Source organism: Electrona antarctica (assembly GCF_951216825.1).
Source record: "Electrona antarctica genome assembly, chromosome: 16".
In the NCBI taxonomy this organism is placed as follows: domain Eukaryota; kingdom Metazoa; phylum Chordata; class Actinopteri; order Myctophiformes; family Myctophidae; genus Electrona; species Electrona antarctica.
In genome coordinates, this window is record NC_136797.1 from 3,297,864 (window position 1) to 3,314,535 (window position 16,672).

The 16,672-nt window shown below is 42.5% G+C and overlaps 1 protein-coding gene and 2 pseudogenes across 3 annotated transcripts in view; all 3 read right to left on the reverse strand.

Moving 5' to 3' along the window:
* Window positions 1-16,672, reverse strand: part of LOC306940285 (CD209 antigen-like protein A) — a gene marked incomplete at its 5' end in the record, with an annotated part of 342,118 nt that overhangs the window by 74,673 nt on the left and 250,773 nt on the right. The window lies entirely within an intron of this gene.
* On the reverse strand, window positions 4,351-6,113 carry LOC306940107 (zinc finger protein RFP-like; annotated as a pseudogene). The gene has a single exon. The product of its transcript is annotated as a zinc finger protein RFP-like (transcript).
* LOC306940108 (zinc finger protein RFP-like) lies at window positions 9,691-11,453 on the reverse strand (annotated as a pseudogene). The gene has a single exon. The product of its transcript is annotated as a zinc finger protein RFP-like (transcript).

The following is a 16,672-nucleotide window of genomic DNA, read 5'->3' on the forward strand; positions in this document are numbered from 1 at the left end:
TGGAAAAATGTTTAGGAGTAATATAAACATGTTGTTTTGTTTGTTTGTTTGTTTGTTGCAACAATTTTCTTCATTTTGTTGAGGAAATGCAGAGCCAGATCACTCATAGCATCTCTGAGGATAGAATTCTGGATGAGCAGGACATGTGCAGCATTTTGTACAAAACGGGCTACTCCTGAAAACTTTGGAAGGCAATCTTAGATAATCAGTGTAGAATCTGAGAAATCCAACAGGCTCGTCTTGATCTCATGACTACAGAGATCATGTGTACCGATTTGCGTGAGATTTGGATGAAATCTGTGCGACTAACATAAACAATGTGTTTTGCAGAAATCGGCCTCATGGTGGCGCTATAACCGGCAGATGTGGAGGGATGCAGGGAAACTGTTTTTCCATGGCCTCTAGGGAGTGCGCATACATACGTTGTATACAGATCGATGCAGTTATAGGTAAAACAGGAATTGGCCTGTTATAGCGCCACCGTGAGGCTGATTTGGGGGAAAAAATAGTGGCATGTCATCCTCGGCCTAGTGGAAATGTGTGTGTATAATTTCATGGAAATTGGACACCGTGTTTGTGATTTGTGGCATTTTGTTCGAAACGAACCAATCATGTGAGCTTTGGAAGCAAATCTTAGCCAATCATGATGGAAGATGGGAAATGGTGCAGATCCGTGTTGATCACATGACTATGGAGATAGTGTATACCGAATTGTGTGATGTATGGATAAAATGTGTACGAGTTATCTACAGAAATGTGTTTTGCCTAAATCGGCCTCATGGTGGCGCTATAACAGGCCGTTGAGGAATATGTGGGGCAGAGGTTCGTCGTTGGTATCCAGGGAGTGTGTGTGCACAGTTTGGCATAGATCGGGCCAACGGTGCCGGAGATTAGCTGATAACGGACGGACGGAAAGACGGACGGACGGAAGGAAGGACGGACGGACGGAGTGCAAAACATACTCTCTCCCCATGCCTTCGGCCTGGTGGAGACAATTAACTTATACCCACTATACTTAAAATAGAACTGAGTTACTTGGCACTGTATTTGGTGCCCTCTTGACCAAAAACGGCAGATCTACAAGCTCACAACGGGTCGTGGTAGGGTTCAAGTGGTTAATGTCTGTATTGAGAAAACAATTAAAAGGGTTTACAGTCATAAACATGTACAATAGCTGATTTATTTTGTCTGTCTTCCTTAGATAGGCTACTGTAACTATAGGCTACTGTACATCAAATAATATAACAATCATTGGAGCATCACTGCATTCCTATTTGCAATTAAACGTTCTAGTATTAGTACAAGAATGACAATAAAAGGCCGTTTTATTCCTGATAGATATCAATCTTGCACATTAATGAACAAAAACCTTGGGTTTGGTGCAGATTAGTCTAATCTGTGTGATTGACAGGAGAGATGATTAGAGGAGCGGAGTTGTTGAGAGAGACCATTGAGAGAAGGACAGAAGAATGGGTAGAGTTTCTCAGTGAAGGAGCAGCCAGTGTAAGAGTAGAGCTGAACTCTGGCCTCCACATCATAAAAGGAAGGAGACCAGACCCTCCTCATAATCCACAAACACTCCCACTTTCTGAACCTTCTCTCTAGCCGCTGCCACACTATCGAAAGAGCTGCGCACGTTCTCGGCTGCGCGCAGCTTAAAGCTTGAGTTTTTAGACAGCTGGTGGATGGAAATTAAGCTCCACCTCCGCGGAATACTTGCGCGACGGCCAGATTCCCGGAAACGCTCTCCTCCGCCCAAAAAGTCCGCGGAGGTGGAGCTTCTTTTCCATCCACCAGCTGTCTAAAAACTTAAAAATGTAAGCTGCTTAAGACCGTTTTGCGCTAAGGTGTGGAGACGGTGTCTTACAGGGAGGACGACAGAAGGGCCAGCAGCAGCCTGGTACTCATTTCCATTCCTCAACCTTATAGTCCAGTAACCATCGTCGGGGCCCAGTGTGATCTCTCCCTTCCTGTTGATGGACTCTCTGGCCACTCCTACATCCCAGCCAGTCTTCCCTCCAACCTGAACCTCATAGTAGGACCTTCCTGAGGAGAAGTTTTGTTTCCCTAAGACACAGAGACATGGAGAGAATCTCTCTTTGTTGTCTGGGACATTCTTCTTTACTTTTCCATGACTCACTTGTTTTCCATCCTCAGACAGTATGAGGTAGGTACTCGCTGTATCAGGGTCCAGAGTTGGCCGATATCGATTTCCGATATAATTAATTGCTGTTATGGCCGATAACCGATATAAACAATGTCGATATGATCTCATTCTGTATTAATAAAATATAATCATTTTTGCCATTCTGAAAAAAGGCTTAGGCCTATAAACTCTGAATTAAAGGCTTAGGCCTATAAACTCTGAATTAAAGGCTTAGGCCTATAAACTCTGAATTAAAGGCTTAGGCCTTAAACTCTGAATTAAAGGCTTAGGCCTATAAACTCTGAATTAAAGGCTTAGGCCTATACACTCTGAATTAAAGGCTTAGGCCTATAAACTCTGAATTAAAGGCTTAGGCCTATAAACTCTGAATTAAAAAATGTTCAAACTTCAAACTTCAAGCAGCCTTCATCATAATACAAGTCTTTTTCATGCTTTTTTATTATCTTTTTCAACATAATTATAAAATAAGATCTTTTCTAAAACCGATATATTATTTTACCGATACCGATATATCCTTTTAAGGCCAATATCGGCCGATACCAATGTTTTGCCGATTAATCCCCCATCACTACCACAAACCCAACATGTGCATCAGGCCCGGCTTCCAATCATGCACCCCTTGCACGAAGTGCGGAACTATTCATGCTCAAATGTGAATCACGATTCAATTGAGATCACGATTCTCATTTGTGAAAATATACATGTATTGTCTTTAGTCTGTAGTTGCTGAACATTAACTACGTACTACATTCACAATGTGTCACCTGGAGCCATAACTACTGTGGCTTTAAACAGACAACATCAAAGTGCTTAAAGACTTAAAACTCCTAAAGTCTCTCTCTTTATGTAGCAAAAACATAAGAGTAACTCAAATGAACTGGACAGCCAACTAGAGATGCACCATTCTGGATCAAATGTATAAATGAGATCTCACAGGTGTCTGAATCTATGCTGAATAAACCAATGGATTGAACTTCATATTATTAGAACATGCTAGACTAGTTCATACTGCCAGTGGTCGCTAGAGGGCAGTGCAGTCCATGTGTGAGCAGTAGCAGACTGACACATGCAGTCTAGGTTGAAAGTATCTCTGCAGTCCAGTTATTACATTAAAACCTGAGAGTGACAACTAACTGATTACTCATTCATTCTGACTGTCTGGACCTGGTTATTGATGTGTGCAATATGCATTTCTGATGATATTACTGTGATTTGGTAGATAATTAAATGTATTACTGTGATTTAAAGGTGATGTGTTAACTGCACAGAGCTGAGATGCCAACAAGACAGAAAGTCTGCCTCTGCAAAGTGAACTGTTCTCAAACTTGACACAGTGACACTAAAGTTTATAATAGGCCCTGATGGTAAAAGTGGTTAAAACAAAAGCTAAGGCAACACAGGTGCGTTCCATGTCTTATGGGCTAATTGGTGTCTGGATGTGTCATTTATAGATAGATGTGTCAAGTGACATGATTTACAGTTTATTCAAGTCTATTAAAGCAGGATCACTATTGTTGAAATGAGCCAGTTAAGGACGTGGTTCAGGCATCTAGTTATATCTAGCATGTTATATCTAACATGAATAGAGTCTGCACACTGGATAATGCTCCATGAATATGTATTGTAAAACCACCAGATAATAGTTATTGTTTCAAACACAGAACTCTTCTGTAGCAAATCAAAGACATGCAGAAACAATGTGGCACAATTCCTCTTTATAGATGAACTCCATAATATACATTGATCAATGTGACATAACCCATTAAACCCTGTATTGATCAATGTGACATAACCCATTAAACCCATTGATCAATGTGACATAACCCATTAAACCCAAACACCAACAATCACCTAAACTGATCAATGTGACATAACCCATTAAACCCAAACACCAACAATCACCTAAACTGATCAATGTGACATAACCCATTAAACCCAAACACCAACAATCACCTAAACTTCATCAGTAACTCTGCACTGAGAAAAGAATGTGCACATAATTAATTACAACAGTCGATTTATTTTGAAGAACAATAATTTCCATCGTCTATAATAACACTAGACCTGTGTCCGTGGGACATCCGGCCTACTTGGGAATGATGCTACCTTGAAGAATATTAGCTTTCCTATTTAATTAAATGTTCTATATTATTACATCCTATTTAATTCAATGTTATATAGTAATATTATTACAAGACTGACGATATTAATCCTGCACATTAATGAACAAAAATGTAAAGTTGAACTGAAACCTGAATGCTGAAGTCTCACAGACAGGGATTTCAGCTAAATACTCAAATGAAGCACTCTATTTAACATCAGGATCTTTGACTGTAATTTGTGTTTCAATAGAATACAGGTGTAGAGTTAAATAGGTTGACTGATAATAGAGTTCACATCAATCTTTTCTCCTCATTAGGACAATAAACCTGTTAATGAACCCTTCTATACACACATTTGTTTCTTAAATGAAAATGTTTTCATGTCAAGGTGAGGATTAGTCTAATCTGTATGATTGACAGGAGAGATGATCAGAGGAGTTGAGTTTGTACCATAATTATTAAGATCTGGACTGAAGTATGGATATAGTTTCTCAGTGAAGGAGCAGCCAGTGAAGGAGTGGAGGTGAACTCTGGTCTCCACATCATAAAAGGAGACCAGACCCTCCTCATAATCCACAAACACTCCCACTTTCTGGAGCTCCCCTCTTACAGGGAGGAGGACAGAAGGGTCATCAAGAGCCTCGTACTTATTTCCATTCCTCAACCATATAGTCCAGTAACCATCGTCGGGACTCTGTGTGATCTCTCCTTTCCTGTTGATGGACTCTCTGGCCACTCCTACATCCCAGGCAGTCTTCCCTCCAACCTGAACCTCATAGTAGAACCTTCCTGATGAGAAGCTTTGTTTTCCTAAGACACAGGAACATTGATAGAATCTCTCTTTGTTGTTTGGGACATTATTCTTTACATTTCCATCGCTCACTTGTTTTCCATCCTCAGACAGGATGAGTTTGCAGTGTGCTGTATCAGGGTCCAGGTTACCTCCACTGCATATTGCTGGATCCTCCTCAGCTCAGCATCACGCAGCTTCTTCTCCATCTCTTGACTGAGTGTCTTCTCCAGCTGAGCCACAGCTGTCCTCACAGTCCCCACATATGAAGACTGAGGGACATTGACCTTTGTCCAGTCCTTGGTGGGTGGAGGGGTGTTGATGGATGAGAGGTTCTGGAGGAGGTGGAGGTGGTCTTCAGTGTGTGAGAGCTTCTTCAGCTCATAGCTTCTCTTCTCTAACTCTGTGATTTCCTGTTGCAGATCTTTGATGAAGCCTTCAGCCTGTTTCTCTGTTGTTTTCTGCTTCTCTTCGATCACACCATTGAGCTCAGCCTGACTTCTCTCAATACAGCTGATCAGAGCAGTGAAGACCTGCACACTGTCTGCTATCTCTCTGTCTGCATCTTTCTTACTGAGCTCTACTGAGTGTTGGACCTCCTGAATCTTCACTCGTCTCTCCTGGATCATCTGCTGAACTACAGCCTCTGTCTTTCCCAGCTCAGCCTTCTTTCCTTCAGATGCCTCTTCCAGAGATACAATCTGATGTAACTTGTGGTCTGACTCAGTGCAGAACTGACAAACACACATGAGGTCAGTCTTACAGAACAGCTCCAGAGGTCTGTCATGTTTCTTACACAGAATGTCTTCCAGGTTCTTCACAGGGTCGATTAGTTTGTGTCGTTTTAACCTTAAGACTCTGTGATGAGGCTCCAGGTGAGTGTCACAGTAGGAGGTCAGACACACCAAGCAGGACTTCAGGGCTTTGAGTTTGGTCTCAGTACAGACGTCACAGGAGACTTCATCTGGTTCAGCAGGTTCTGGGTTTGTGCTGGAAGTTTGTCTCTGCTGCTTTGACTTCCTGAACTGATCAGCCATCTCTGAGAAGACTTTGTTAACAGAGAATGTTGGTCTCTTATTGAAGGTTTCTTGACACAGTGGACACTGACACACATCCTTAGTGTCCCAATAATGTAGCCTGGCTAATAAGCCAGACTAATATCACACAACACTGTCGCGGTATATCAGTCTGGGCTGGCTCCACTTGGATTTCATTTCCCGGGGAACATTTTCTCTTTGACGCAATTGGTCAGAGCTACTGTCAGTCAAAAGTCTCAAGCATTGAACGTCACTGTACCAAAGCCCGCCCATATTGCATACCGTGTCCCGATTGGTCCGACCTGTTCTCGATTGTAGGAAAGAGGCGTGCTACTGAGCCTCGCCAGACCGAAATCCGCTGGTAGGCAACTTTTTTTTGCCAACGGCTGATTCGGTCTGGTTTATTAACCAGGCTACCAATAATGTGTGATGCAGGTGTTGCAGTAGTTGTGTCCACATGGAGTGGTGATTGAATCAGTGAACACATCCAGACAGATAGAACACAGGAACTGCTCTTCAGACAGGAGACAGCTGGCAGACGCCATTTCTTCACACTGAGAATAAAAGTGGGGGAAAAAAAGAAATTGATGCAACTACAATAATAATGTTTAGCCCTGTCCGTTTGTCTGTCTGTGTGTCTGTGTGAAGCTAACCTCTGGCACCACTGTCTCAGTCTCAGTTCTCTCTTATCACTCACTCACTCACTCACTCACTCACTCACTCACTCACTCACTCACTCACTCACTCACTCACTCACTCACACACACACACACACACACACACACACACACACACACACACACACACACACACACACACACACACACACACACACACACACACACACACACACACACACACAACTTTAGTTCCCTGTTAATGAATAACTACCAGGGCAGTCAAAGTATGTGCAGACTTTATGGTCACAGTAGAAAACAATATAACATCATAAGATGATTAAAGTAGTCTTAAAAACAAAACGACTGGGCTTTATGGGTCAGGATATAAAATGTGAGGTGGAGCTTCTTTTCCATCCACCAGCTGTCTAAAAACTTAAAAATGTAAGCTGCTTAAGACCGTTTTGCGCTAAGGTGTGGAGACGGTGTCTTACAGGGAGGACGACAGAAGGGCCAGCAGCAGCCTGGTACTCATTTCCATTCCTCAACCTTATAGTCCAGTAACCATCGTCGGGGCCCAGTGTGATCTCTCCCTTCCTGTTGATGGACTCTCTGGCCACTCCTACATCCCAGCCAGTCTTCCCTCCAACCTGAACCTCATAGTAGGACCTTCCTGAGGAGAAGTTTTGTTTCCCTAAGACACAGAGACATGGAGAGAATCTCTCTTTGTTGTCTGGGACATTCTTCTTTACTTTTCCATGACTCACTTGTTTTCCATCCTCAGACAGTATGAGGTAGGTACTCGCTGTATCAGGGTCCAGAGTTGGCCGATATCGATTTCCGATATAATTAATTGCTGTTATGGCCGATAACCGATATAAACAATGTCGATATGATCTCATTCTGTATTAATAAAATATAATCATTTTTGCCATTCTGAAAAAAGGCTTAGGCCTATAAACTCTGAATTAAAGGCTTAGGCCTATAAACTCTGAATTAAAGGCTTAGGCCTATAAACTCTGAATTAAAGGCTTAGGCCTTAAACTCTGAATTAAAGGCTTAGGCCTATAAACTCTGAATTAAAGGCTTAGGCCTATACACTCTGAATTAAAGGCTTAGGCCTATAAACTCTGAATTAAAGGCTTAGGCCTATAAACTCTGAATTAAAAAATGTTCAAACTTCAAACTTCAAGCAGCCTTCATCATAATACAAGTCTTTTTCATGCTTTTTTATTATCTTTTTCAACATAATTATAAAATAAGATCTTTTCTAAAACCGATATATTATTTTACCGATACCGATATATCCTTTTAAGGCCAATATCGGCCGATACCAATGTTTTGCCGATTAATCCCCCATCACTACCACAAACCCAACATGTGCATCAGGCCCGGCTTCCAATCATGCACCCCTTGCACGAAGTGCGGAACTATTCATGCTCAAATGTGAATCACGATTCAATTGAGATCACGATTCTCATTTGTGAAAATATACATGTATTGTCTTTAGTCTGTAGTTGCTGAACATTAACTACGTACTACATTCACAATGTGTCACCTGGAGCCATAACTACTGTGGCTTTAAACAGACAACATCAAAGTGCTTAAAGACTTAAAACTCCTAAAGTCTCTCTCTTTATGTAGCAAAAACATAAGAGTAACTCAAATGAACTGGACAGCCAACTAGAGATGCACCATTCTGGATCAAATGTATAAATGAGATCTCACAGGTGTCTGAATCTATGCTGAATAAACCAATGGATTGAACTTCATATTATTAGAACATGCTAGACTAGTTCATACTGCCAGTGGTCGCTAGAGGGCAGTGCAGTCCATGTGTGAGCAGTAGCAGACTGACACATGCAGTCTAGGTTGAAAGTATCTCTGCAGTCCAGTTATTACATTAAAACCTGAGAGTGACAACTAACTGATTACTCATTCATTCTGACTGTCTGGACCTGGTTATTGATGTGTGCAATATGCATTTCTGATGATATTACTGTGATTTGGTAGATAATTAAATGTATTACTGTGATTTAAAGGTGATGTGTTAACTGCACAGAGCTGAGATGCCAACAAGACAGAAAGTCTGCCTCTGCAAAGTGAACTGTTCTCAAACTTGACACAGTGACACTAAAGTTTATAATAGGCCCTGATGGTAAAAGTGGTTAAAACAAAAGCTAAGGCAACACAGGTGCGTTCCATGTCTTATGGGCTAATTGGTGTCTGGATGTGTCATTTATAGATAGATGTGTCAAGTGACATGATTTACAGTTTATTCAAGTCTATTAAAGCAGGATCACTATTGTTGAAATGAGCCAGTTAAGGACGTGGTTCAGGCATCTAGTTATATCTAGCATGTTATATCTAACATGAATAGAGTCTGCACACTGGATAATGCTCCATGAATATGTATTGTAAAACCACCAGATAATAGTTATTGTTTCAAACACAGAACTCTTCTGTAGCAAATCAAAGACATGCAGAAACAATGTGGCACAATTCCTCTTTATAGATGAACTCCATAATATACATTGATCAATGTGACATAACCCATTAAACCCTGTATTGATCAATGTGACATAACCCATTAAACCCATTGATCAATGTGACATAACCCATTAAACCCAAACACCAACAATCACCTAAACTGATCAATGTGACATAACCCATTAAACCCAAACACCAACAATCACCTAAACTGATCAATGTGACATAACCCATTAAACCCAAACACCAACAATCACCTAAACTTCATCAGTAACTCTGCACTGAGAAAAGAATGTGCACATAATTAATTACAACAGTCGATTTATTTTGAAGAACAATAATTTCCATCGTCTATAATAACACTAGACCTGTGTCCGTGGGACATCCGGCCTACTTGGGAATGATGCTACCTTGAAGAATATTAGCTTTCCTATTTAATTAAATGTTCTATATTATTACATCCTATTTAATTCAATGTTATATAGTAATATTATTACAAGACTGACGATATTAATCCTGCACATTAATGAACAAAAATGTAAAGTTGAACTGAAACCTGAATGCTGAAGTCTCACAGACAGGGATTTCAGCTAAATACTCAAATGAAGCACTCTATTTAACATCAGGATCTTTGACTGTAATTTGTGTTTCAATAGAATACAGGTGTAGAGTTAAATAGGTTGACTGATAATAGAGTTCACATCAATCTTTTCTCCTCATTAGGACAATAAACCTGTTAATGAACCCTTCTATACACACATTTGTTTCTTAAATGAAAATGTTTTCATGTCAAGGTGAGGATTAGTCTAATCTGTATGATTGACAGGAGAGATGATCAGAGGAGTTGAGTTTGTACCATAATTATTAAGATCTGGACTGAAGTATGGATATAGTTTCTCAGTGAAGGAGCAGCCAGTGAAGGAGTGGAGGTGAACTCTGGTCTCCACATCATAAAAGGAGACCAGACCCTCCTCATAATCCACAAACACTCCCACTTTCTGGAGCTCCCCTCTTACAGGGAGGAGGACAGAAGGGTCATCAAGAGCCTCGTACTTATTTCCATTCCTCAACCATATAGTCCAGTAACCATCGTCGGGACTCTGTGTGATCTCTCCTTTCCTGTTGATGGACTCTCTGGCCACTCCTACATCCCAGGCAGTCTTCCCTCCAACCTGAACCTCATAGTAGAACCTTCCTGATGAGAAGCTTTGTTTTCCTAAGACACAGGAACATTGATAGAATCTCTCTTTGTTGTTTGGGACATTATTCTTTACATTTCCATCGCTCACTTGTTTTCCATCCTCAGACAGGATGAGTTTGCAGTGTGCTGTATCAGGGTCCAGGTTACCTCCACTGCATATTGCTGGATCCTCCTCAGCTCAGCATCACGCAGCTTCTTCTCCATCTCTTGACTGAGTGTCTTCTCCAGCTGAGCCACAGCTGTCCTCACAGTCCCCACATATGAAGACTGAGGGACATTGACCTTTGTCCAGTCCTTGGTGGGTGGAGGGGTGTTGATGGATGAGAGGTTCTGGAGGAGGTGGAGGTGGTCTTCAGTGTGTGAGAGCTTCTTCAGCTCATAGCTTCTCTTCTCTAACTCTGTGATTTCCTGTTGCAGATCTTTGATGAAGCCTTCAGCCTGTTTCTCTGTTGTTTTCTGCTTCTCTTCGATCACACCATTGAGCTCAGCCTGACTTCTCTCAATACAGCTGATCAGAGCAGTGAAGACCTGCACACTGTCTGCTATCTCTCTGTCTGCATCTTTCTTACTGAGCTCTACTGAGTGTTGGACCTCCTGAATCTTCACTCGTCTCTCCTGGATCATCTGCTGAACTACAGCCTCTGTCTTTCCCAGCTCAGCCTTCTTTCCTTCAGATGCCTCTTCCAGAGATACAATCTGATGTAACTTGTGGTCTGACTCAGTGCAGAACTGACAAACACACATGAGGTCAGTCTTACAGAACAGCTCCAGAGGTCTGTCATGTTTCTTACACAGAATGTCTTCCAGGTTCTTCACAGGGTCGATTAGTTTGTGTCGTTTTAACCTTAAGACTCTGTGATGAGGCTCCAGGTGAGTGTCACAGTAGGAGGTCAGACACACCAAGCAGGACTTCAGGGCTTTGAGTTTGGTCTCAGTACAGACGTCACAGGAGACTTCATCTGGTTCAGCAGGTTCTGGGTTTGTGCTGGAAGTTTGTCTCTGCTGCTTTGACTTCCTGAACTGATCAGCCATCTCTGAGAAGACTTTGTTAACAGAGAATGTTGGTCTCTTATTGAAGGTTTCTTGACACAGTGGACACTGACACACATCCTTAGTGTCCCAATAATGTAGCCTGGCTAATAAGCCAGACTAATATCACACAACACTGTCGCGGTATATCAGTCTGGGCTGGCTCCACTTGGATTTCATTTCCCGGGGAACATTTTCTCTTTGACGCAATTGGTCAGAGCTACTGTCAGTCAAAAGTCTCAAGCATTGAACGTCACTGTACCAAAGCCCGCCCATATTGCATACCGTGTCCCGATTGGTCCGACCTGTTCTCGATTGTAGGAAAGAGGCGTGCTACTGAGCCTCGCCAGACCGAAATCCGCTGGTAGGCAACTTTTTTTTGCCAACGGCTGATTCGGTCTGGTTTATTAACCAGGCTACCAATAATGTGTGATGCAGGTGTTGCAGTAGTTGTGTCCACATGGAGTGGTGATTGAATCAGTGAACACATCCAGACAGATAGAACACAGGAACTGCTCTTCAGACAGGAGACAGCTGGCAGACGCCATTTCTTCACACTGAGAATAAAAGTGGGGGAAAAAAAGAAATTGATGCAACTACAATAATAATGTTTAGCCCTGTCCGTTTGTCTGTCTGTGTGTCTGTGTGAAGCTAACCTCTGGCACCACTGTCTCAGTCTCAGTTCTCTCTTATCACTCACTCACTCACTCACTCACTCACTCACTCACTCACTCACTCACTCACTCACTCACTCACTCACTCACACACACACACACACACACACACACACACACACACACACACACACACACACACACACACACACACACACACACACACACACACACACACACACACACACACACACAACTTTAGTTCCCTGTTAATGAATAACTACCAGGGCAGTCAAAGTATGTGCAGACTTTATGGTCACAGTAGAAAACAATATAACATCATAAGATGATTAAAGTAGTCTTAAAAACAAAACGACTGGGCTTTATGGGTCAGGATATAAAATGTAGTGTCCTGACTGACTGTCTCTATCTTCACTTATAGTCGCAATTTGCAACACTAGATTATTTTGAATAATGGGATGAAATGAATATCTTTTTATATAATGGGATGAATCTAGAGTTGCAATACCCTCCATTGACAGCCCATATTTGATCAAATTGAAAATTTCCGCAGCTGTAGGGCAGGCTTGATTCTGCAAAGCGTTTATTTCATAAAAAAACAACCATAGAAATGTTATTATCAGCTACTTTCTGTCAAGAAATTATTTGCAGGTGATTCTTCAGCATTGTTGGTGCAGGTGATTATTGCATTTGATTGAGTGTTGGAGTTTGGGAGCGCTCGTTTTCCTTGACGCGTCGCCTTCTGCCTCCTTCATTATGTGCAAATTCTAAACAGGTGGTACAACAGGGCCGTTCAGTGACTTCGACAAGCACTTCCAAACTCCAACACTCCACACAATAAATCTCATAAGTAACATATATGTCTACGGTGGATTTTTATGAAACAAACGCTTTGCAGATTGAAAGAAGATAATTCAAGCTGCAACAATGTTGGTGAGTTTAACGTAGTTTAATACAAGACTGACTGACTTACACTGTTTACTTTCCTTTCACTAGAATTTACTCACTGAGGACCTGGAGCTGTTGACCCTTTACTGACACCTGCTGGATCGAAGAAACACTTCATTTGAACCCCAGCATCTAAAACTGTAGGGGAACATTATCCACAAATAGACAATCTACAAGCTGTACAACGCCGTTGTGAGCTTGTAGATCAGCAATTATCGGGGAAGATATTTGGCGTAGATGGAAAAAATATAAAATTGCAGACTCAACTCAGTCCCAGTTTACTTTAGGCCAATGGTTCCCAAACTTTTTCATGTCAAGGACCCCCAGATTGACACTAATTTGCCCTGCGGGCCCCCATTTGAAAACATATGCCAGGGACCCCCATAAGAAAATATATTTCAAGGACCCCCAGTGTGACATGCATTAGTCTACGGACCCCCATTTAATGGCATTTATATCTCTGGGACCCCCAATTTATATTGTAAAATCAAAGTTAATTTAACTCATTTGTGGGGACGTAACAACTACAAATAACACCTGGACCTCTTTGGTGGGGACGTCCATCCATCCATCCATCCATCCATCCATCTTCAACCGCTTATCCGTAGTCGGGTCGCGGGGGCAACAGCTCCACCAGAGTGCTCCAGACTTCCCTCTCCAGAGCAACATTAGTGACTTCCTCCTGGGGGATTCCGAGACGTTCCAAGGCCAGTGAGTCGATGTGTTTCCTCCAACTGCGCCTTGGTCTGCCCCGGGGTCTCCTCCCAGTGGGACGTGCGTCGAGGACCTCCCTAGGGAGGCGCCCGAGAGGCATCCTAACCAGATGCCCGAACCACCTCAGCTGACTCCTTTCCAAGTGAAGGAGCAGCGGTTCTACTCCGAGTCTCTCTCGTGTGACTGAACTTCTCACCCTATCTCTAAGGCAGATGCCAGCCACCCGTAGAAGAAAACTCATTTCGGCCGCTTGTATTCACGACCTTATTCTTTCGGTCATGACCCACACTTCATGACCATAGGTGAGAGTAGGAACGAAGATTGCTCGGTAGACAGAGAGCTTTGCCTTCTGGCTCAACTCTCTTTTCGTCACAACAGTGTGGTACAGCGACTGCAATACCGCCCCTGCCGCTCCGATTCTCCGGCTGATCTCCTTCTCCGTCCTCCCCTCACTCGTGAACAAGACCCCGAGATACTTGAACTCCTTCACCTGGGGTAATGCCTCATTCCCTACCCGGACTGCACAATCCACCGGTTTCCTGCTGAGTACCATGGCCTCTGATTTGGTGGGGACGTAACAACTACAAATAACACCTGAACCTCTTTTGTGGGGACGTAACAACTACAAATAACACCTGGACCTCTTTGGAGGGGACGTAACAACTACAAATAACACCTGGACCTCTTTGGTGGGGACGTAACAACTACAAATAACACCTGGACCTCTTTGGTGGGGACGTAACAACTACAAATAACACCTGGACCTCTTTGGTGGGGAAGTAACAACTACAAATAACACCTGGACCTCTTTGGTGGGGACGTAACAACTACAAATAACACCTGGACCTCTTTGGAGGGGACGTAACAACTACAAATAACACCTGGACCTCTTTGGTGGGGACGTAACAACTACACATAACACCTGGACCTCTTTGGTGGGGACGTAACAACTACACATAACACCTGGACCTCTTTGGTGGGGACGTAACAACTACAAATAACACCTGGACCTCTTTGGTGGGGACGTAACAACTACAATTAACACCTGGACCTCTTTGGAGGGGACGTAACAACTACAAATAACACCTGGACCTCTTTGGTGGGGACGTAACAACTACAAATAACACCTGGACCTCTTTGGTGGGGACGTAACAACTACAAATAACACCTGGACCTATTTGGTGGGGACGTAACAACTACACATAACACCTGGACCTCTTTGGTGGGGACGTAACAACTACAAATAATACCTGGACCTCTTTGGTGTGGACGTAACAACTACAAATAACACCTGGACCTCTTTGGTGGGGACGTAACAACTACAAATAACACCTGGACCTCTTTGGTGGGGACGTAACGACTACCAATAACACCTGGACCTCTTTGGTGGGGACGTAACAACTACAAATAACACCTGGACATCTGTGGAGGGGACGTAACAACTACAAATAACACCTGGACCTCTTTGGTGGGGACGTAACAACTACAAATAACACCTGGACCTCTTTGGTGGGGACGTAACAACTACAAATAATACCTGGACCTCTTTGGTGTGGACGTAACAACTACAAATAACACCTGGACCTCTTTGGTGGGGACGTAACAACTACAAATAACACCTGGACCTCTTTGGTGGGGACGTAACAACTACAAATAACACCTGGACCTCTTTGGTGGGGACGTAACAACTACAAATAACACCTGGACATCTTTGGAGGGGACGTAACAACTACAAATAACACCTGGACCTCTTTGGTGGGGACGTAACAACTACAAATAACACCTGGACCTCTTTGGTGGGGACGTAACAACTACACATAACACCTGGACCTATTTGGTGGGGACGTAACAACTACAAATAACACCTGGACCTCGTTGGTAGGGACGTAACAACTACAAATAACACCTGGACCTCTTTGGTGGGGACGTAACAACTAAAAATAACACCTGGACCTCTTTGGTGGGGACGTAACAACTACACATAACACCTGGACCTCTTTGGTGGGGACGTAACAACTACAAATAACACCTGGACCTCTTTGGTGGGGACATAACAACTACAAATAACACCTGGACCTCTTTGGTGGGGACGTAACAACTACAAAACAGTTCAGGATTCGCATAAAAAATAAAATAAAAAAAGCAGATCTAAAAGCTCAAAACGAGTCACAACAGCCAACACGTTTTGAAGAATACAGAATCTCTGTGACGGCCCATTAAATATCAATGTGGGGGTCCTTGGCATGAACATATTTGAGAAGCACTGTTATAAATAAAATCAACACAATCCATGCCACGTCTTAAACAGAAACGCTGGGCGAGATATGGGACAAATGAAAGAATACATAACCATGGGCGCATCCATGTGCACATTGCGTGCACGTCAGATTAAAAAAATATATTTTCAGATATATTCTTACAATTTTCAGATTGTAAGAGGATCATTCACGATTGCCCTGAAGCTGCAATGTTGGTGAGTTTAACGTAGTTTAATACAAGCAGATCGGAAATTTCAATTTGATCAAATATGGGTTTGTCAATGGAGGGTATTGCAACTCTAGATTCATCCCATTATATAAAAAAGAATATTCATCCCATTATTAAAATAATCTAGGGTTGCAAATTGCGACTAAGTGAAGACAGACAGACAGGACACTACATTTTATATCCTGAGCCATAAAGCCCAGTCGTGGCCTACCTTTTGTTTTTACGGCTATACTTTCATCATTTTATGATGTTATATTGTTTTTCTACTGTGCACATAAAGTCTGCACGTGCGTGCGTGCGTGCGTGCGCTCTGTGTGAGAGTATCTGAGACTGATATTCAGTATGCGTGCAAAGTTTCATTGGTCCAGAGATTAGCTTCTCAAAGAAATGCAGACAAACAGACACGGCTAAACATTATAATCTCTGGAGATAAAACTAAAAAACGGGTGAGAAGT